The sequence below is a fragment of the Centroberyx gerrardi genome, chromosome 7 (genome assembly GCF_048128805.1).
Source record: "Centroberyx gerrardi isolate f3 chromosome 7, fCenGer3.hap1.cur.20231027, whole genome shotgun sequence".
In the NCBI taxonomy this organism is placed as follows: domain Eukaryota; kingdom Metazoa; phylum Chordata; class Actinopteri; order Beryciformes; family Berycidae; genus Centroberyx; species Centroberyx gerrardi.
In genome coordinates this window covers 23,932,312-23,955,752 of record NC_136003.1, presented here as the reverse complement: position 1 = coordinate 23,955,752, position 23,441 = coordinate 23,932,312, and the positions used below count along the sequence as shown (strand labels likewise).

The following is a 23,441-nucleotide window of genomic DNA, read 5'->3' as shown; positions in this document are numbered from 1 at the left end:
GAGTTCCTTCTTTGCCATTCAAGTTTGATGAGTAGTTAACTTGTGCTCCAAATACCTGTGGTTCTTTGGCTCCGCCCAGTGAGGTTTAACTCAACCAGTGAGATTATTTCTGAGCAGAGAAATGTTTGTATAACTGAAACTCCAATCTGCCGGTGAAAGAGAGTGACTTGGTTTAAGCGTATATACTGTGTGCTAGTTCTGTGTGCATGTGGCATGGGTGAATACACACTTTAAATTATTATATTTTTTGCTTTGCATTTAATATTGAATACCAAATTAGGATTTAATTGTCAATATTATACACTACATTACCTGTCTCCTGAATGGGAGGGCAGGTACCAGCACTGATTTTACATCTCTCTGCACAAGTCCAAGTCATCTCTCAGTCGTCTCAAATCAGTGTGGAGTAGCATTTATCACACACTGTTAGTGCCTGTGTTTAATTGTAATATAGTGGCGCAGTGGCCAAGTGGTACGGCGTCGGTTTCGTAAACCGAAGATCACGGGTTCGAACCCCGTCTGTGCCTTTCCTGAATTTAGTGATAAAGTGCAGTCTTAGTCGTAAAATCATGTAAAGGCCAATACTCACATAAATAATAAACTACAGAAAGTTCAGATTCTTGTCCTCGAAGCCACCAATCCTTAGATTACCCATATTGCCTCTCTCCTGTCCACCCCTCCCAGTGTCCCATCGTCATCCTCTCATCCCTGTTCAGTGGCAGTAAGCCTGCAAATTCCAGACCATTCTTTGGAGATATCTGTGTGCTTTCTTCCTGCTCCCAGCCCCTGTTGCTACTATTTCAATCTGCCTTCCTGTTTGAAGGGGATGCCAGGTGCTTCTGGCTCAACCGTATGTGAGGCCTGAGACTCTGTCCTGGGGGGGGAGGGGGGGTTAAAGATGAGGCTATCTGGAGCTGCCTCTGAGAACTACTCTCCCTCAAACTCAGTTGGCTGACATGGGGGCAAAAACACAACCCACCAGAGCTAAACTCCATCCCTAATTTCTCTTTGCGCTAGCCCTGAGCAAGGCTCGGATATAGGGATGGCAGTGATTTCCTCAGTGGGTCCCCCCGGGGTTGGAGAAACAGATCCTGTTTCAGTGAGCCAGTTGGCTTGGTGTGGCGCGATGAGGTGACCGCATCGCCATCTTCAGCTCAGAGCCCGTCAGTCAGTCACAGTCTGCTGGTCCGCAGCTCCAGTGGTCATGCAGGGGTTCATTCCTTCATGGTGTGTTTGTCTGAGTGTTCCTCAGACTGCCAGACACTTCTCTCAACTTTGAAACCTCTGCCTGAGTCTGTGTCTGGCTTTGTCTCTGCTCTCTCTGCTTCTGATCCAGCACTGTGATGCTGTGATGAGCTGGTCACACCCCCGGTCCAGCTGCTGCTGCTGCCTCCAGGTGAGGCCTGCAAGCCAGGTGATAGTTCTGCTTGCTTCTGCATCCGCACAGGCCCGGCTAAAAGCCCAAACACACACACGCATGCATGCACACACGCACGCACATACACACGCACACCTCAGTTTGCAAGCACTTTACAGCAGAGTAGCCGAATACACAACAGCAGAATGCCTCTTATGTATATCCTAAAACTCTTTGGGATAGAAAGTGATTACACCGGTGCCTCTGGTGCAAGACATGCTGTTGTTTAGAGTCGAATAGTACAAACAACAGCCACAACGCGGGTTCCTATGCTGAGACGTGCAAGACTAGCTGTCCCTTATTAAGTGTCTGCTGTGCTCTTTGTCTTCCCTAGCAGCAGATGTAGAGTGTACCAGAGGTCTGGACGGCCCAGCGGTGTCCTGGAGTTACTGGGACTGTGGGATGTGTTGTGACAGAGCTGAAATGTGAGGAAGAGGAGCCCTCATCACCCATCACCTCTCTCAGATGAAAGGCCCCGAAAGCAGCCCGCCACCCCGCTGGACACAGCTCAGCTGTTAGAAGAAGTGTTTGACAGAAGTGGCAGGTAGTTAACCTTCTCTCTCGGGCTTCTCTCGGTCTTACTTCCTCTCTTTCTCTCTCTCTCTCTCTCTCTCTCTCTCTCTCTCTCTCTCCGTCACTCCCTCGCTCACTGTCACTGCCTCACCACAGGCTGACCGCTCTTCCCCCCCAGCCTCCTGGGTGTTGTCAGGGAGCTAATAGTGCCGGTCCGCTGTGGTACACTTGTGTTTGTTTGTTGTTTGTTTATTCCCTCTGTTTTCACAAAGCTTTTTTTAGTGCAGGAGGGAGGAAGCCGTAGGACGGCCATTGTGTTGTTGATCTCTCAGGCCCCCGTGTGCAGTCTAGCATGCTGTGCCATATCTGCTGTTATTACTGCAGAGGTCAGGGCCCCAGGTCAGACAGAGCCCACAAGTGGGGTTACGGTCAGGTTTGTGGGTGAGTTAATATCAAAGGTCAGGGTGGTAGGACGAAGTGTATAGGGATGGATTATTGCTCAGTGTGCAGTTAAATGCTGGTGGGAGGAACTGGATAAATAGGTCCTGGTTACTGATATGGAGTTGCATGAAGATTATGGCATTACAACAGCATTCACTGGGTAAATCAAGGGGGAGAGTTACAGTGGCAGCATGGTAAGTTGCCTACTGTACACTGAGCCTAGATCTGCATGTCTGGGTGGGGAGGGCAGTTGAATTTTTAACAGCCTTGATGCACATTTCCATTTCTCCGGCAGACAGTGTCCCATGTATTCATCTCGCCTAACAATGGTGAAATGTCAGCATACTTTCAGGCTGCTCTAAATTAAACATTCATCCCCTCTGAGAGCTATAGAGCTGTTCTTGCCACCCCCCTCCCACTCTATTTTTCTATTTTCACACGTAGGCATCGGCCAAATGAGGGACGAGACACTTTTCCTCACTTCGGACCAGATGGTCGGCGTGTAGAGTATTTAGGGTTTTTTTATTTTAGTTTACAAATATGCAAAATGACAATTGCCTGGCTTACTTTCATGGTCATATCCCAAATGTCCCGGGCCTGGATATGTGTGCGATGGCCAAAAAACTTGAAGACGAGACTTAAGATGGGGAGGGGGATATTTTATTAATGGGAGCTATTAATATTCCATCGCAGTGGGACGGTGGTGTGTTTCTTTTTACAGAAGCATAATGAATAACTGAGCGCCTCCATGGTACCCGATTCCTCGGCATGAATATTCAGGCTCTGGTGGTGTATCATGGGACTGGCGAGGGCCTCTTCTCTCGCCTGTGGTGGATCACACCCAGGCATTTTGTCTCACCTCCCCATTCCTCTCTCTGTCTCCTCTCTCCACGCAAGCTCAGGCATGCGACCGAGGCCGGTAGCATCTAGGGACCGGCGCCTATAGATCTGACGCTTGCCTTTCAATAACGGCCCTCCGCAGAGGCGGGATTGATTGATTACACTACTGTGGCTTTGTGTGGGTTTTTAATTGATTGATTAATTGCGGGCCCGGGCAGAGATGTGATTGATTATCAGTAGTCAGCGGTGGGTCGGACTCGGGCTCTCAAAGCCTGCAGGGTGAGAGGTGAGCTCTTGTGGCTCCCGTAATACGCTTGTTCTTTTATCCCAGAATCCCACTCTCATCTCTGATGCTTGGCTATAACCACGCATTGCCCTTGCCCTGGTCACCTCTGCGGAGCTCTTGTTCTCTCTTGTTTCTCTGTGTGTGTGTGTGTGTGTGCATGTGTGTGTGTGTGTGTGTGCGTTCACATGTAGTGCTGCCCGCAGCTCTGCATGTCCTGTTCTTGCCAGGAGAGTGTTCAGTAGTGTCAGGCCCGTGGCATTCAGAAGATACAACAAAGAATTCTTTACAAGACTTATCTCTCATAGCGCCCATGCGAAGAAACAGAAACAGTTCAAATGTAGAGAGTACAGGAACAAAGGGAGGCAAAGAATAGAGAGGGAGTGTTACAGTGAGGGGTGGAATAGGAAGGAGTGACCCAGCTCCAGAAAACCATTCAGATATGAAGCCAGGAGAAAGAAACAAACAAACAAACAGAAGAAAGTAAGAAAGAGAGAGAAAAAAAACATACACCAATACCAATACCAATACCAATACCAATAAGTAACAAATATGTCACGTTGTTTTGACCTGTAACTGTAGCGCCCCTGTTGCACCAGTCAGTGTGCTACGACTGGGACGCAGCGCTGAGACGCATCATTTCCCCAAGTTTCGTTAAAATCTGATCAGACATATCGAGTCTGACAAACGAACAGATCAACAAATGAACAGACAAATGAATGAAAGAATGAATGAACAAACGAACAAACGAAACAAGGAGGTCAGTGTTTTCGCCTGTTCGTTCTTTGTCTGTCTGTCAGCAGGATATCTCAAAAACGTTTGACCAGATTTCATTGAAATTTGGTGGACAGAAACACTTGCATCAGTTTTGGTGGTGATCTGGATCTGGGATTTCCACCACAAGATGATAATTGTTTTTGTTTTTTTTTGCTGTAATTACGAAATTGATGAAGATAGAGACTTAATTCCAAATCCTCAGGGTATGTTTGCAGGATCAAGAAATCAATTTAACTTAAAATTGAAGTGATCGGAATGATGTCTTTGTGTGTAACAGCAAGTTGGAGAATTGTTTAGTGTTGGCTCAGTGCCTTCTAGTTTTGTAGTATTCTAGTATTTCTAGTAGTATTCTTCTAGTTCTAGTTTATCTGTTTGTTTGTTTGAAATATCTCAGACAGCACAGGTCGGATTTTGACGAAACTTGGGGAAATGATGCCTCAGCACGAGTGACCAGAAACACAGAAACAAGAAAAACAGAAGGACCAAGAACAATCAAAGTGAGTGAAGTCGTGGTGTTTCTTGGTGCTGGTTTGTACCACAGAGCAGGAGGTGCGTCAGGCCTCGGCTTTGGCCGGCCTGTGGCTTCCCTATGGGGCCCGGCAGCAGAGGCAGTAGCAGAGTGAATGCTGGTAACCCTTCCTGCTTCCATTAGAGACAGAAACTAGAGGATTACTGCCAGGGGCAAGGCTAATGACTGTCATGGCCACAGAAAGCCGATTTACTGAAACCGCGGCAGGGAGGCGTGAAGCCAAAATCTCCCACTAAGACCCAGTGTGAGGGGCCTTAATAAAGGAGACACTCTGCTCTATCGTCTAACGTCATTCGGTGAGAGAGCTGCAAAAATGTGAAAAAAGTTGCGTCCCTCATATCCGTTTCTTTTACCATTTCACCAAGTTTGCGGTTTGTTTTTATACAAAACAACAACAAAAAAGTTGGATTATAGGCTACGAACTCAAACTGAGGAATCAAACTGGAGATATTCTACATCAAAAGGTGATTACTTTCTCTCAAGTTGAACACAGATGCACAGACCTGACATACAGCTGTTTTGCAGCCAGAGAAATGAGATTATGGGATTTAATATTTAAACTGTAAGGGGCACGGTGCCCTGGCTGAGAAAAATAGTCCCATCATCATTACTAACTCATAAGATGTAACTCACTAATACAGTATGGTGTACAGTGAGTGGGAGGTCGCCTGCTTCCTTACAGTGACAGTACAGTTCTGAGAGAAAAGCGCTAGTTGTGTTTTAAAGTTTAATGCTATTTGAGGCTGAGCTCAAGCAAGAAGAACTTGACGGCATTCATGTTTCCAACGTATGGGTTTGGTTTCCCAAGTAAGAGCGTTTTCTTTAACTGCGGAACGTAATCATTGGGATAGGGGACATGGGATGTGGAGGGTGGGGGGAGGAGGGGGGGTGTACACATGAAAAGGCTCTTTGTGGCATGGTAAGGAGCAATACGCAGCGAGGAACACACCCCAATATGCGGCGAGAGCCACCCCCACCGCCAACGCCGCCTTTCTATTCGGCACGCCGCCGTCGAGAGACATTGCGGCACGGTGACATTTAAGAATATCTGATCTGAGGAATTTCTTATCGTTTACTGTCGCTTCTCTTATTCCCGCCATCTTCTCTCCCTCTCTTCCACCCTCTGAGGTATCCTCCCCTGCTCCCTCTCCTGTCTCAATAACTTGCGCACACAGACACACACACACACACGTGCGCGCATGCTCACACACACACACACACACACACAAGCACACACGTTTGGGCATTGATTTGGCTGGTTCAGAGCGTACGGGGGCAAGGGAGAGCACTCATGGAGAAGTTTGTACAATTGATCTCTGGAGGGCATGAGATGCAGGACCTGCTCTCTTCTCTCTCTCTCTCCATTTCTCTCGCTCTCCCTCACACACTCTCTTTCTTTCTCTTCTTCTACTTCTTTGTTTCCTCTGGCTGAATACGCATTTTCTGGATTAGAGTGGGGGCAAGAAGGAAAAGGAGAAGGGAGGACATTGCTATTCTGAGTCTGTGGGTATGGCACCTCAACTGTGGAATCTGAGCGAAAAAAAAAAAAAGAAACCACAAAACAAAAGAAAAGTCTTTCATCCCCGGAGGAAGCAACTTGGTTGACTTGGCAATGGGACTTAAGGATGTTAGACAATGTGTGTCAGCTTGTAAATCGGTGTTCCCTCTTTCAGGAATGCTTGGTGCTGTGGCTCAACACCACAGAAAGGCAGAGAATTTACACTGGCGTTTATGCATGTGTACAGTATCCCTACTAGATACTTAAATACACAGTCTACCTGTTTGTCATTTTGATGGACAATATTACAACCATCACCAAATAACAATACCAGTATTTTTGATGTAACGACTGCTGGTCAGCATCCTTTTTCAATTGATATTTACCAAGTATCTGTTTCATTACGCCCATGAGTCTCCTGAAAATATGTCTTAAAGTCTTAGAAAACCCACAAAAAAACACCAGATCTGAGAAAAACTCCATGCTAACAGCTCACTTTCTTTTCCTCTGCTGCTTTGCACTGCATTGCTTATTCCTCTGCATTAATACAACATCTGAAGCTGTTCTAGTTGAAGGAAATTCTGGAAAATACCGCTCCCTGGAAAGGTTAATTACTTAAATTAGTTAAATTACCGAGCCCTAAAATAATTCTTTTCAAGGCAAGAATATTACAGAGCCCACGTGTTGAAAATAGTATTATTGTCCTCGTAAGTATTAAAATACGCAGTATTGTCATCAGTAACCATTTGAAAGTGAAGTAGATGTTTAGACTTTTTAGCGGTTTGAAAACAGCATATCACAAGCTGAAATGTCTCTGTGGCCAGCTGATTTCTGACTGCATTTTCACTGAAATCCTTGTATGTTTGTGAAGGAGAAAAGTCTGGCGAAGGATTAGGGGAGAACAGCAAACTGCCAAAATCTGCACAGCCTGTCAGAGTTTGGAAAAGAAAGAGACAGGAGAGGAAAAAATGTCAAGAAGGAGACTGCAAATGAGGCTTGTTTCAATAAGGGGATCGATGGGGATGCAGGAAAAGATGTTGTGTGCGTCGATGATAAGCGTCCACGGGCAAACACAGGAGGGTGGGTTATAGGAGTGGGGGTTGTGTGTGTGTGGTGGGGGGTGGGAGTGGGGCGGGGGGTGCTGCAGTGGAACAGAGAAATGAAGATGGAGAGCGTGGCCCACAGGAGACTGCAGAGATACAACAGTGCCTTGAGTAGTTTTTACAAAGCACTAGTTGTTTGCTTGCCTGGCCTGGAAACGCTCTTTCTAATTAAGGAGAGAGCGCTGTTTGGCTGGAGCTGGAGAGAGCCGCGCAGACATTGTTTGAGATAGGTGAAGGAGATTGAACAAGGATGCGGTAAAAAAAAAACCCTAACAGACAAGTCGGGTTGCTTAGCGCTGGCGTTCCAGTATCGACGCTCATATGGCTCAAGTCTATTTCATTATTAGCGTTGCACGTTTATCTGAAGCCTTCTTGTGATGATGCTCATTCATGGCTATATTGTATTTAGTGGAGAGTCTCCACGGGCTTAGTAATTATTTTTAGGCTGTTGCCCTTTGTGTAATTCAGTTCCCTGGCCCGGGCCTTTTGTGGGAAGATGTGATTGTTAGGGACAGCCCTTCAGCAGTTGTCCATGTCACAGGGCCTTGTGGGGGATGCACTTTTCACCACAAGACCCATCACGGCAAACCGGCCCCAACAAGTGCAGCTGCTCTATTTATGATAACCTTCACTTCAGAAGTACACTATTTATTTGCACTGGCTCATCTAAGTTCGCCGAACTTACAGCCTTCCCTTTCATTCACTTTTGTTTAATGTATTTTAGAAAGCAGACAATGCAGTCTCTCGAAGGAGAAATTCAAGAAAAGCCAGCCACATTCCTAACCTTGCTGTCATCTGTGTTATTCAGCTCCTCTTTTTTCTCAGTGCTGCTAACTTGTCTGTTCAGAATCAGAGGTCAGGCTTGTATTGACAGCCCTCTGACCCTGGGCTTATGGATGAGCTATTGAGAACTTCTCCCTCGTCTAGCCATGTTCCCATTAGTGACTGATAGCCTTTGAAGCTGGATCTACTACTGGCTTACTGTAGACAATGTGAAATGTCTACAGGCTTGAATACCAAAGAATTCCTGTCACCTGTTTTGGCACCCATTTTATATGGTATTATAGCGGTTGGGGCCAGATGAGCCAACATTATGGGGGAATAATAATGTTTCTTTTTTTTTTCCTCCAGGATGTGCAGAAATCTGCAAATAGAAAATATCCAGACAGCTATTTCTTGATAGCTGTCACTGCATGTTTATCAGCAACTCGTACACTGATGTGTTAACACTGACAATAAGACAGATTAGTTGCCATAGTGGCATTTTTTTTTGTTTTTTTTTTGTGAACGCTGATGGCAGTAGGAGGAGATCTGTTCAATGTTTCTCACTGCTTGCCGTCCTGCGTTAAAAATAGTCCCGCAAAGGGTGACACTGAGCTATCGTGGCATGTCATCTCTGGGATCAGCGCAGTACTGAGAAATGGCTGGAACCCTCCTCTCTTCCCCTCTATATAGGGAAGAGACATTTTCTGTTTGTCATCGTTGTCCACCTGTCTCTCATCTCTTTGTCATGTGGTAATCTTGCGTTGCCGTAACTCCAAGTGAAAGAATACCAGGGATAGAGCTGAGTCATGTAGTTATCTGTGAAATGCCAAAATATTAAAAATGTCCATTCTCCTCTTAGTCATTTCAAGGGTTCGTGGTGTAGAAAAGAAAAACACAGTTGTTCTAATTCAATGCCACATACGATCTTGGTGTGAATACCAGGAGATTGTCAGATCAGTTGTGATACCTTGGTATAATTACTGCAAACAAATGAGACCATGATCGAGACAATTGGTAGCCTCTATCTCACTCCAGCGGTATTTTTGCTAGTGTTAGTGTTTTTCAAAATTAAGACCACATTTCCCATAAACCCCTTTGCTTCCTGTTGCAAAAGGATTTTGGTACTTGTCCCCTCTCCCCCTCCCTAGTGTGTTTGTGTTGATAAACATCTTGGAAGTGATTTTTCCATCGGTCCTGCACTCCTTCCACTATCTGCCACTGTGAGAAACTCTGAACGCTTCAGCTCCGTTTGCACTGGAAGAACAGCGCCCTCTTCCTGTTTTGTGCCATAAAGCAATCTGGTGGCACACAATGTAAAATTTGTAAAAAATCAGGCCGGTAGAGGCTGCAGATCTTCTCGGTAATGGTCTTGTTTGTTGACGGTAATTCTACTAATATCTCAAAATGAATGCGGTTATGATTTATTGATGTTAAAATGCTACATACAGCACCTTTAAACTATTGTATCATCTCCTCTGCACTGTTTGGAATCACTGTTTTTGCCAATTTTTTGTAAAAATAAAGCCTCCATTACAACAAATGACACTGATAATAGAGTAACAGCACCATAAGAGTCTTTTAAGGTCAAGCTTGCTGGATGAAGTTGGGGATAGCAAGAAGCTGTAACAAGCCCCTAACCCCAAGGTCCTCCCCCCCTCCATCTACTGTCTTCAGCGGTGCACTCGAACAGGTTGTTCAGAGAGGCACATCCATCTTCTTTTAATCCCAAATGACTCTGTCTCTCGGATTCTCACTCCCTGTGTAAATGAAGTGGGTGTGAGAGGGTGGGGAGGCTGTGGGCTGATGGATCTTATTAGTGGTGTTGCATTGATAATCGGTTGAGAGTCAACAAGATATGGGGCGAGAGAGAGAGGAGGTGAAGGAAGCCAGGGAGGCAGGGAACGAGGGAGAGCAACAGAGACGTCTCTATTCACCAGCAAGGTGCCCTTGAGAAGATGCAGACAGAAAAGGCAGAGAAAGACGGAGAGAGGACGGCGAAAGAATGTTGAGCTGTCACAAATGCAGAAGTAACGTCACTTTGGTTTATCTCCACCAGTGCGTCTGACTGACCAGAGAGGCAATTCCACATGTGAGAGCTGAGTGAATCTCCATGTTTACTAAGGGATAAACGTTTGCACGCTCTGTCTCTCTCTCTCTCTCTCTCTTCTCTTTCTCTCTGTCTCTCTCTCCCGCTCTCTCCCTTTCTTCCTTTCCCTGGCCCTCCTCTGGCCCTCCATTTAGGAACTCAGCAGTACACCTCTCTATTCATAAATCATGGAACTCCCATATCTTCCACTTGGCCTGTTTGGTTACAATGGCCGCACAATGCATTTGCCTTTTCCTATAATCCCTCTGGGCCTCTTCTGTCACTCTGCCCCTGCGGAGGGAAGGATATTAGACGGTATCATGGTGCAAATTCCCCAGTGAGGAAAGGTGTTTGTGGTGATTGCGTCTCAGTTCAGCTAATGGATCACATTGAATAGCGTACACACTCTTGACCAATGACAATCCTGCACAGCATCCGCCTCCCGGGGCTCCCCCAGTCTCTGGTCCCTCCACCCCTGACATTGTAGCCGATTCAGGGCTACGGAGGAGGGGGACATAGGCCTGATGTCTTTATGCCTGAGGTCCAGCCTTGGCAGCACTGTCACCGCTCAGGGTTGTGCCTCATTAGGTGCAGTGAACCGAGGGCCACTCTGACAGGGGACCGGTTGCTTGGAGGGGACAGGCTGTCTGTCTTGCTGTCCCATCCTTTAATTGGATCATCTACACCTCCCTGGATGTTTGGCCTGGAGGAGGAGGAGCGCAATGGGGGCTAGAAGATGCAAGGCAGGTGCATGCTTATATTACGGTGGGGAGAAGTGATGTTTTCTTTCCTCGAGATAGCCATATGTTGGAGGAGGGGAGCGGCTGAGGGAGCTCCACAGAGGTTGTGCACCCGGCTCAAGAGCACAGACAGAATGAGGAGGGAAGTATGTATGTCCGACCACCCCTCTCATCCCTTTGTAGTGTGAGCAAGCTGTCACTAGGCTAACTTTTTGGAGGCTGGGAAGTTGAGCTGAGGTGATGCGGGATCAGGGAGGAGGCAGAAGCAGTTGGTGCTTGTACAGAAGGTATTATGCACACCCTGGTACACTGCATGCCAGAGGAAACACACAGAGCCTATGAGCTCGGCTTTATTAGATCCAGGGAGCTGTAGTTGAAAAGGCATAAAGCAATGTCGGGTACAGCTTTACCCGCCATCAGCTGGCATGCAGACTTTATGTAATCACACAGCCACTCATGCACATGTAAAACACACAAACACACACAAACACACACACACACACACACATATCAGCACATGCATATTTCTTATCATATATCTGCACATATTTCCGGAAATGCCATGTTGTCACTTACAGAGGTGGGCAGGTAACATTATATGCAAATTCATATTCACAACACACAATTTATGTTACAAAAACGAGTTGACCTTTTATGCAAGGCGGACAATTACCATCTGTAACAATTATTAGCCGTCACAATTCTCAAGGATCCTTTTATTGAGATTATCTGTCACCATTCCACTGCTACCGCTCTCTCTCTCTCTCTCTCTCTCTCTCTCTCTCTCTCTCTCTCTCTCTCTCTGTGTGTGTGTGTGCATGTGTGGGTGCGTGTGCGTGTGCGTGTGCGTGCTTGGCAGTGTGTTTGTATGCGTTTGATATATCTTGTGTGCTCGGTTGTCTGTGCTGTATTGCATTTATATCATTTTATGATCTATTTCCAGTGTTTTGACAGCAAATAGTAAATTGAGAATAAATTTCCTCTTACATGGAATTTATAGTTCCCATATCATAGATCATTATATATGACCAAGTGAAGGCATGAGGAAGATATTCTTAACTGCAGACCACAAGATGTCATGCCAATATGAAAAATACCAGCGATGCACTAAAATTGTGTTATGTTGGGTTAGTATTCCAGTTCATAAAAAACATAAAAAAGATTCAGGACTCAAATATATTCACTAATTGGTTTTAGATCTTCGCTTGCCCATTGAGGGAAGCTACCCCCAGCATATCAACATATCGGTATGGTAGTCAGATCTATGTGTTGCAATAGTTATATCCCTTCTGGCTCTATGACTTTGACTTATCAGTATTTGCCAGTGTCTCTGCCTGTGCATGTTGGTCCCTGGATATAAATATCTCAGAATATGCTCAACCGGTTTTGACGAAATCTGGGTAAATGATGATCTCACTGTTCAGATCCAGCATTAACAGAATTACACTTTCGGGCATAACGGACATGCTATAGCAACTAATTGAATTTAGAATTAGTATACGCTATGTCCTGCCTTGTTTGAGCTACCATCATGAATTCTGTGGGAGACTAGAGGTTGCACTAACTATAATATGTGAGGATATTTGTGACAAGTAAAAAGAATGTAAGGTTTGAAATTTTGACCCCTATTTTTTGACCCTAGTTTCTCCAGGAGGTTTTGCCGGTTTCCAAAATAGCCCTTTTGGATAAAGTTTGGCCTCTCTCCTGGCTCAAACATTGAGATCCCGCTGTGACATTATCCCTCTAACTAATTTCAAGCATTTTGTAACGTAAATATAGCTTCTCTTAGCCACTGTCTCTTCTTTGTTGTTGCTGTCGTTAAAAGAGGCTTTGCGATGTCTGTCAGGCGGCAGAAATGAATATCTTCCCTGCATTGTCTTTCCCCTACTTATAAATCAAAGCTATAGGGAGGATCTGTACCTTTAAATAATGGAGTGGAGTGTCATCTTCCTAAATGTTTCAGCATTTAATGTTAAGAGCCGGTCTATTCGATTAGAATAACTGAGACGCAGATTGTCGTCATTCGGCAAAGTTTTTTCTCCCTCAAAGCATCTTCTCATCTTTGATACAGTGATTCTAATTAGAGAGTGATAGAGGAGCTAAGCCATGGGCACTTAAATATCTATTTTAGTCGATTAATGGTCCTTGTGACATTTCTGTGAAGTTGATAGGTGTTCACGGGTGGCTTCAAACACCGCCGGATGAAAATGCGTGTGACGATTGATCACGCTTATTGATTTTTATCCGGCTGGCCCCTTGATGTCTCCACAAGTTGCCCATTAATTGAAATGTGCGAGCATATGTGTTAGACTGTGTCGAGCGTGGCCGTTGTGCGCGTTGCACGACCGCAAGTGAGTTTTCCTTTTTCGGAGGAAGAAAACGGCGCCTCCTGAGCCAGTGGAGCGTGATGCATGCGCGAGGCAGCGGGTTGTGCCTCTGCACTGACACGAACGCTACGACACCCTGCTCCGCAAATGTCAGTCCCATCCAATTAAATGGTTGAGTGATGCCATTGCCCACAAGGGGATCCCACCAATAAAGTTCTCTGTTTGTTATCGGCTTTGTTTCCTGTTTTTCCTTCTTCCTGGAGACACTTCACAGGCACGAGCGCTGCATTCGGTGACAGAGAAGCCCTGTGAGCTGCTGCCATGTTCCACGCTGCACCCGCCTCACGCTGTTTCCGCGGTTCTCCGGGGTCATCTCTGTGCTTGTTATTCATTTGCAAGCAGTTTTGACCACCTACACATTGGCTATATTTACAACAATGTCAGTCTGCAGTCTGCAGTGTTGACTTCACTTTGATTATCTACTTGCTGTCAAGCAACCACATTATTCTGCTCCGTCTCTGTGATGAAAGTCATCCATGCTGTTCAAGCGCAACCGACGATCGGGTATCAGATTGTAGTTCACGCTGCCTAAAGATAGATTAGTGAACACTGTACATCCAGCTCAGTAATTTTCCCATACTGTTATATGTAATCTTTTGTCTGTGTTGCCAGTAAAAACACTGCTGTAAGATTCTTCTTTTGTTGCCTTGGAGATTAAGCTAAAAATTTAACATGTCATTCCCGAGTCACAGCAAGCAATACAGTGTACAGTAACTCATAAGAAATGTTTTTTTTTTCTTTTTTTATTAATTCTTTAAGACACTAAGACTTTTTTAAGACATAAATATTATATGTTAACACTGCTAAGAATGTCGTGGCAGTATATGAACGCCCTGAAAAATATGTCAGTGCTTTTACATCTTACAGCAGATATGTATATTCAGACTACACAACATAGTGTGTTTCTCTGCTCTTTTTTCCTTTCCTGCCCCATGCTTGCCTCTCTTCCACCCAGCTTGGCTGGCTGTCAGAGTAAAGAGGGGGGATTGGCTGAGGAGGAGTGTGTGCTTGGGTAAATCCCTCCCTTCCTTCCACATATTAATTAAACCAACTTACAAACCTGCTGCTGGAAGTAATTGTGCCAATCTGCCACCCTAACAACAGGGAGATAAGGGGAAGACGAGAGATGTGCAAGCTTCTCTGCAGTTTTTTTTTTTTTTGCAGTCTTTTGACAAGAGAAGCTCTTAATTGGTGAACTTATATAAATAAAAACATAAGGTGCTGCTTAGAACTTGAGGCAGACTCTACAGATCCTACTCCCTATTTTTTTTAAGTAACCATAAATTGTCATGCCCTTTTCTGTTGGAGGAGGATACACGTTTCACCCACTCACTAAACTCATTAGCCAAAGCCCTTCACACTCTGGCGTGAAGAAACTCTGCAAGAAGAGGATTTGAGTTTTCATGTTGAACTATTTCATATACAATAGACCATGTTTACTCACTATTTATTCCCTGTGATGCTGGTGCTTATGATAGATTCAGATATTCATTTAAAAAAAAAAAAAAAAAAAGGACAGTAGTTTTTCTGGGACCAGTGGAGGTTTTTTCCTCTCTAAAAGGAATTTTATGTTCATTCCAGCATGTGAACAGTCCTGCTCTCCAAAGGCAGCTCCTGGTGGAAGGCTGAACACCGCATTACACAGAAATGTTTGGGAGGTGGGCTTCTCTCCGGGTCAGTGGGTAATGCTGGGAGAGTAAGGACACTTCGACATTCATTCAGGGCTCGACTTCAATTATCTGCTTTTAGTACTCTGTATGCAGAGGAAGCTAGGAGGCCACAAACTTGACTATTTAAGAAATCTAATATCTGCAACAAAAATTCAAACGAGTCCGTTGACAATGCATGCACAATGAAGTCCTCCAGTTGTGTGCTCTTTCAGGACTTGATGGAAACATACTGGGGGGATTCAAGGAGAATTTTGTGAGAAAGTGCAATGAGCCGACAGCAGCAGACATTAAGTGGGCTAGCACTTGTTCTATTGGATTTTTCAGACTGTCTTATGAGATGCTTTCTAATCGACAGCTCAAAGGGCATGCTGTTCTTGGCTCGGCAGTGCTCAAACACCGTGGGACAACTTCAGCTCTGCCTCATCTGCTTTCTGCTAATTTCATTTTTGAGCTCGGAGAGAAATTCAGCGCGTTCTTCCTGTTTTTGTGTTACCCTTGCTGGAACACAAGTACAGTTTAAAAGAAGAGGCATGTGGCCATTTGAGTATCATTAAACCAAAAATCCATCTTCAAACATTTAAACACTGTTGAAAACAGCTATTGGCGATGTACCTTGCATTTCTGGGCCCATTTGGTTGTGTGGTGGTCACTGTTGCCAACTTGGCGAATTTGTCGCTGGATTTAGTGACTTTTCAAATCCCCCTGGTAACTTCATTTCTCAAAAGTGACTAGCAACAAATCTAGCAACTTTTTCCAACAATGTTAATATGTTGACTCCCATTGATGCTGATTTGCGCAACTTGCTTGTCTAATCCAAAGGGGTCTGATGATCACAGCACTTCCCATACACAGCAGCCTCTTACATGTAAGAGTGGGGACTGAAGTAAATATATTGACATGCAAATGACATATGATGTCATCAGGTGACGTTCAACAATCATACAGGGAGAAATCCATCGTAGAAGAGGAATAGATACCAATTTCTCCTCTGACAGTAACCTCAATAGACCAGAATGCAATGCAGCCACGCTACATGTTGTGTTTTGAGTAAGGAGTGCAATTCTTGCTTTTTCTCAACCGGAAAAACTCTCGCTCCGCTATTCCTATCGCTGTCACTGTCACAATCTTCACCTACTACACGTATAACCCACAGCTGAATGCAGCAAGCTCCCAACTGTTCTCTGGGTGTTGTCAAAAGGCATCCTGGGAAACAGAGGAAATCACTAACTGAAGTAGAAGTAAAGGCAGGTTGAGGGAAAGCAGGTTCAACAAAAAAGCAAATCACAAAATAACTCCTGGAATGCATTGAACATCACAGATTGATTATGTATAACAGTGTAAGAATATCCGAGGGGGGATTTTTCCTAAGCAACTCATACTTTTTTTTTTTTTTTAAAGCTGCAATATGCAACATTCCCACATTAAAATAACCGTCTGTCTGTGTATCTGTTTATTTACAGTAATTGTGAGCATGTGATACGAGTTCAGCTTTCTGGACAATTTGTTCGACTTTTCATCAGCACATGTGTTACCAATGTGTGCATCTGTGGAAACATCAGGCTAAAGTTCTCGCTAACCCTTTTATACCATTGAAGGATTATTTGAAAACCAGATTAGGCCTGTCTTCAAGATTAAAAAGCGACGGCTTGCACAACAGGCTGAAGCAGACAAATGCAGCCCGTCCCTGAGGGGCGGAGCGGTGTCTGTCTGTGCCTCAGCCCCGAGCCTCTCCTGTCCTCTATCAACTCTCCTCACTTCAAAGTGTCAAGTCAGTAAAAAGTTGCTTTAGACACTGGATAGTTTGTCGAGTGCAGTTATAGCCTAAGGGGGAAAAAAAAAAAAAATCAGTTTTATAATGGTAGTCTTTTTTTTCTCCCCCAAAACGGCAACCAGCACACGAGTGAAAATGAGAGTAAATGGGGAACAAAACAATGCTTTGGTTCAATGAGGCAGGTTTTGTCTGTAGATATCTGGCAGTTGATGTGGGAATCGGCCTATTTTGTTGTTTTTCAGCCTCTGATTATCATCCAGTGATACGTTTCAGGATTCCCCTTACAGATGCAAGGCCTTGCCCAGCTATAGGCGATTACTTCTAACATTGTTTTTGGTTTTATTTGTCCAGGAAGCTTTTAACTTATTTTCATTTTTCCCACCAAAAACCACCAACCACCAAATGTGAACGTTGCTATCATCAATAGATGAACGAGCACAAGCTTTTCCTGAACTGATGAATGGCTCTCTTTTTGTTGGTATTTGGTTGGTTTGATATTACAGAGTGGCAAAATTTTGTATAAAAGGGCCTCATCCTGTAACAGCCACAGTGTACAGGTCGCGTTTTATCGTTTAGTACTTACCTTTACGCTCGAGAACGTATGAAAAGATATCCGTCGATGTCGTTGAAATGGGCTGTATTTTGTAGCAGTTAATCACAAGAGTAAATTTACTGAATCTGCCAGACAGCTACCCATGAAATGGCACAGAACGGGCTGAACTACCGCAAGTGACCCTCTGCAAGGTCCCTTGAACCATTCAAAAGAAATAAGCACTTGAGATGGATTGTTTGTTATTTCTGTCTCTTTTTAGAGGAGTGTGTCCATGGTCCCGCGCACACACTTATGTGCCCTCAGCCCCATGTGAGCAGCTCCCTTAGTGTTCAAGTCTTGGAAAAAAAAAACCCTCCTTGAACCTTTGATAGAACTACTGTTCCTTGAGGAATGCAGTTTTGAAGCTTGATCAGTACAGTGCAGTCTTCTGTCTGCTGGCTAGCACAGTATCGAGAGGGAATCGCCTTGGCAGCGGGCTGTAGGCTTTGTTGGCTTGTATAATACCTGTAACATCAATGCATGCATAATAGAGACATTACAAAGAATGGTTTTACAGTCAGTAGCAAAAGTATTGGTTGAAATTCGGCATTCAGCATGGAAATAATTATAGGCCTATACACAAAATCAGTACATGACTGTGTGTGTGTGTGTGTGTGTGTGTGTGTGTGTGTATGTGTGTGTGTGTGTGTGTGTTTGCCTCAAATTCATCTTTTGATCAGCAGACCAATTTTACACAATTGTCCCTAAAATTTGCCACTGACTGTATGTAATACCCTGTAAAATTCAAACTTCAGAGACTGTGTTGTGTTGCTTATCAAAGAGTTCAAAGTCTAAAAATGTTTATCCTGCTGTGCATGCTGTGACATTGCTCCTAACAGCACTGTACACAGTCTTTGGTTATGGAGAGATAGGACTTTTGATAGGATAGCAGATAATGGAAATAAGCCCCTGGATGCTATTGATATTTTCAGTATGCTTGTTTGTTGTTTAGCAAAAGAAATAGATAAAAAGCATGTGTGAATCAAATCATAATGAGGCAGCTCAATTTATCGTGTTAGTGTGTCTCTGCAATAATTGGTCGGATAAAAAAAGAAATCCTTGACAAACTGAAGTAATTATAGTGAGCAAAAGTTTTGTTTTTGAAATTTGAACCTTTAATTGGTGTAATCTTCTATCCCAAGCCATTATCATAAATCTGTGTATTTTTTGGTATTATGCACACGTCATAAGTCATCTCAGTGTGGCCCGCTTATCCCGCAGTGTGTCACATTGATGTTTCACGCCAGTTTTGGACAGATACAGCACCAGTTTAGGTAAACATGGACTCTCAACAGGACGGCAGGCTAACTGGGGCGTCGGAGCTGCTGACTCAAGTACAACGCGGCTAGTTATCCTGTCCCTTCGCTGTGAGCGCACTCAGTCTCAGCGGGGGAAGCCGCAGCCCTCAGCGGAGAGAAGATGATTTTGGTAATGTGAGCATTTTTACATAAGTCAAAGTGTCGTCTTTAAAGTTCTTTTTTAGTAGGACAAGCTCTCTGTACGCTTTTTTCAGCGTGCTCCCGTCTTCGCTGCTCAGGCAAATAAAAGGACGACCCTGACACGGGAAGAGAGGTAAAGTTAAAAAAAAAAAAAGTGGGTTCACAGGAGTGGAGGAGCAAAGATAGTGAGAGGAAAGTTGAAAGAAGCAGGGAGGGATACTGATGGAGAGAGAAAGAGATGGGGAGACGCACCTTAGCTAATGGGAAAGCCTTCAAGTGAGACAGTAATCTGGGTAATATGTCAGGCGGCTTTCAGCTGGGGAGCTTGACGCTTTCCCAATTAAGCGCGGGTGCAAAAGGCAGCTTTGCCCCTAATTGTTTAACATGTAGTCAAACGGCCGGGTGGCATGAGCCGAGCGCGCGTAGATTACAGCGCGGAGATTGACGCGGACGTCTCCGGGGCTCTCTGCCCAGGAACTAGCTCAGCCTGCGGCTCAGCCCTCGTGCATGTGAAGGAGGGCCTGGGGGCGCCGCTCAAAATGAAGAGCTGTGAAGGGAAGAAGAGGAGGAGGAGGAGGGATAATGAAGCTGTTATCAATACCTGAGGTTATCAGACATGAATAGTTTTGAAGGAGTCCATTTATCTTCATTATGACTCCCAACATGTCATTCAGAGATCAGCTGCGGCAGTGTAAGGGCCTTCTTATTGACCATACGGACCAATTCAAATAGACAGTGAGGAAATTGCCTTATCTGAATCTTCTCCACTCAGGGTAATAAAACACTTATCTTCCTGTCCGCTCCTGGCTGTCCCTTTGAGTCATGTGCTGCGCTGCTTTTAGTCCTTTTACTCAGCCGTAGTCGCACATGCTGTAGGCCTGACAGACAGACACAGGCCCGGTTTTGACTGATTTTCCTCCATTGGTGTGGCCGATCACCATCGAGTTTAACTATGTTTGGCCCGCTTCATAAAAACTTGATTTTCCAAACTCCTTCCCTGTATGTTTCCCTCCTCCATCTCTCTGCCCAATCTCTCTCCGCCTCAGCCAGTGCCAGAAGCTGCCATTTGGTTTTGTTTGCAGAGGGCTCATAGCCAACTGAACCAACAAGCTGTCTGATTAAAATGAAAAAGGACCTTCGCTCCTGGCCCTCTATTCCTGTCTCTTGTTTTCTCTCTGCTTGGCTGGGGAGACGTGCTACATTCATTCTCCTCTCATAAACAATGGTCAGAAATTTACCATTAACTCACCTTTTATTGAAAATTGGAACAAAATAAGTCCTGCAGGTTCAAAGAATAGTGGCATTCTGGTCAAAAATGTAGATATTCTTGACAATGGACGGACTAGTTTAAGTGTAATTGTGTGTATCTGTAATATATAGTTTTTTAAATGTTTTGAATATTGTATTTTTAAGTATTTTGAATATTATTGGTGCAGGTAAGTTGCCAGCAGGAGACATTTCCACAAGGAAGCACTGTTTTAAAAAAGCAAACATTTTAAGTTTGAATGTTTTCACTTGTTATCCTGCTTTTAAACAATGGGACCCCAGTTTCTGTCAAAATCTGTGAACTTTTTAATGAACCTAGGATTACATTTGAAATACCATATAGCAGTTAACTTCAATGGCAATATGAAAATTGCAATGAATTGTATTGATCCTATAACATTTGAAATATGATGTGAACAACATTTGACAGTTTTTTTTTTCACCTTCAGGCTCCGTATTTGTCCTATAGTTGTCCTAAAAATGCTTGTTAGCATTGTTTGTATTATCTACTGTACATGCTGCTGGTTAGCATTTTTCCTTTTTACATAACTCTTGTAACATTTAGCTTAATTGAATTACATTACAACCAGTTACATCCAAATTAACTATATATTATAGTCCTCAAATTGGTTCCAAAACAAAAACTGAACCTTGATCCTCAGAAAATGACCCTGGTTACTGTCACAGTCAACTTTTCCAGTTCATTGTCTATGGAATTGTATCTTCATATGGTTTCACATAAGTGTCTTTTTTATTTAGCTGTGATTAGCTTAAATGATGAGAGCTACTAAATATATTTTGTTTTGTTGATGCCAGTACCCATAAACAGAAGAAAGCTACTATAAAGTTTTTTCCCTCAGCAGGACTGTAGTACTTCAGTCCGATCTCCAGACTTCTTGGTGTCTTGGACTTGTCTTGGTCTCGGTTGCTACTGGATGAGTCTCAACTTTTTCCTTCCTATTTAAACATTTTCAAACATTAAGTTTTCTCTACCTGGTCGGCCTTTGTTTATTTTCTCCCCAGCACTACAAACAGTTTAAGGGATTATACACCTGTGTATAGTATGTGTTGGTCCTCAAACCTCTGTGCACTGACCAGTCAAAATACGTTGATTAGTTGGATGTTGAAGGGTCTAAGTACAGAGCTCCTGCAGACAGATCTAAATGTCTGTTCACTTTTAAGAAACTGGAAAGACGGGAACAATGTTTATTGCCTATTTTGGTCTCAGTCTTATCTTGCTCTGGACCTCCTTTGAACCTGGTCTTGGCTCAAACTCAACTGGACCTGGTCTTGGAATGGACTTGGACTAAACTAAGGTGCTGCTGACTACAGTCCTGCTACGTAGACTCAATGCTTACCAATAAAAAATAAATAAAATGCATGGATCTAATTGTGTGGAATTAGTTCTGTGCACCTTAACAAATATTTTACTGGACGAATGGACACAGGCTCCTCCATGCAGAAATCCCTTCTTTATCACCTGTGTAACATCAGTAAACTGGATTATGTACTGTATGTGCTCTGCGACTTTGGTTTCTTCCTCGATTTGAGTATAAAATAGGATGTGATCAAAGAAGTGAATATTGGTTCAGTGAAGCAGCTGGCAAAATAGGCTACACACATAAAGACAAAATGTATCAAACTAGGGCATCTGACACATTTTTTAATTTGTAATGAAGATGTTCATGAAATGTGACCTGTCAATGCTTACAGCGTTAACACTGACTAGAGCTGTAGTAGCTGGCTACAAGAAAATCCACAGTATCAAGTTAACTCTGGGTTATTTTAGTTTTGATACTTTTATTCAACCGGGGATGGTGACTCGAGCAACTCGCACCCCAGTCACACTGAAGTTGTGTACAAACTGACTTCAGACGCGACTCGGACTCTAGATTAGTAACTCGTGAACAATGACCGTCTGTAAAAGAATGGCATTGATGCATTGTATAAAAAGATAGAAGTGTTTATTTTTAGGTTGCGCATGACTATGACGTATCTAAACATTGGTTTGATGTGCGGACAGACACAACAGCAGCGTGGCATCAGCTGCAGCGCCTTTAGTAATAACATTTGTTTAAGTCCGTTGGGCCCAATAAAAGGTCTGCAATTTGCAGAACCTGCAGTATCATAATAAAGGATGCTGGATGGACGAAGTCAAACTTCATCAGACACTGAGAACACACCTGGACAGGTCAGTTTTAGCACAACACACATTATTGTAGGCAATGTTTACATGTGTCATCACTGATTCACAGCCAAATGAGTAGGAGTCAGGACCTCAGCACTTAGCCTAAGGGCCAGAGAAGGGGAAGGTAGGAGGGTTGAAAGGAAAGAGTGATGTAAAACCAAAAACTAAATCTGTAGGTTTCTCTCTCTCTTTCTGATCTCTGACATATTCATGTTCATGTTTCAAGGCCAGTTGCAGTAATTAACTTTAAAAAGCTGAGCTTTCATTGTGTTTCTTTCCTATTGCAGGGTAGTATAATGTATTAAGTGATTATACTTTCATTTATGTTACATTATTATTTTATTTAACTGATGCCTGATATACTAATAGGTAAAAAAGACATAATGTAATCAGCTGGCTGTATGTTTCTTAGAAATAACCATGTTGTGGGTTAAGCAGACTGTCTGAGACTTGACTCAGACTTGTGGTCAGACTTGGACTTGACTTGGACTTGCATTAAATGACTTGCAAAAATGTTCTGCCTAATATTCCCTGCATTGGGCAGTTGTATGAAAGAAAAAAAGAACAAAGAAATCTGTGTTTTTCTTTTCAGTGTGAGCAAAGCTCTTAAAGTTACATATTTCATTCAACGATAAATGGTGCAATAGATATTTCAATAGAAATGTTGACCATTATTCATTATGTGGCACTTTTACATCAATGAAGCTGACCACATTCCATATTATATTCTTCATAGTAAGTCATCCTAGTTGTTACATTATATAAGAAAAATAAATAAATACTAGATCTGATGAAAAGATATGAAAACATCCATAGCAAGAGGGAGAAAGGCAGACTGTGTTTAGTCTGCTATCACATACGGCATGCTATTAAACTGCCACTGTATTACAGTAAATTGCTGGTTAACATATCAGGCCTCTGTTTTATTCCACTTGATGCCATATTTCAATCCAAGCCTTAAAGAGTGCCAATATTGCACCATCCTCATTTGCATGACAAGGGTTGGCAAATCAGGTGCAAAACTGGAGACGGCTGCCTGTGCTTTTCTTTCAGCAGATCCAGGTTTAAGTCTTCCTTCTCTGCATTGTCATTCTTCTTGTTTTACTTGCTTAGAGCTGTCATTTTCCATGATTATT

General features: G+C 43.6%; 1 non-coding gene across 1 annotated transcript; it reads left to right on the top strand.

The window, feature by feature from the left end:
* Nucleotides 1–455: 455 nt before the first annotated feature.
* On the top strand, nt 456–527 carry trnat-cgu (transfer RNA threonine (anticodon CGU)). Its single transcript has one exon. It is a non-coding gene; the product is annotated as a tRNA-Thr (tRNA).
* The last annotated feature ends 22,914 nt before the right edge of the window (nt 528–23,441 follow it).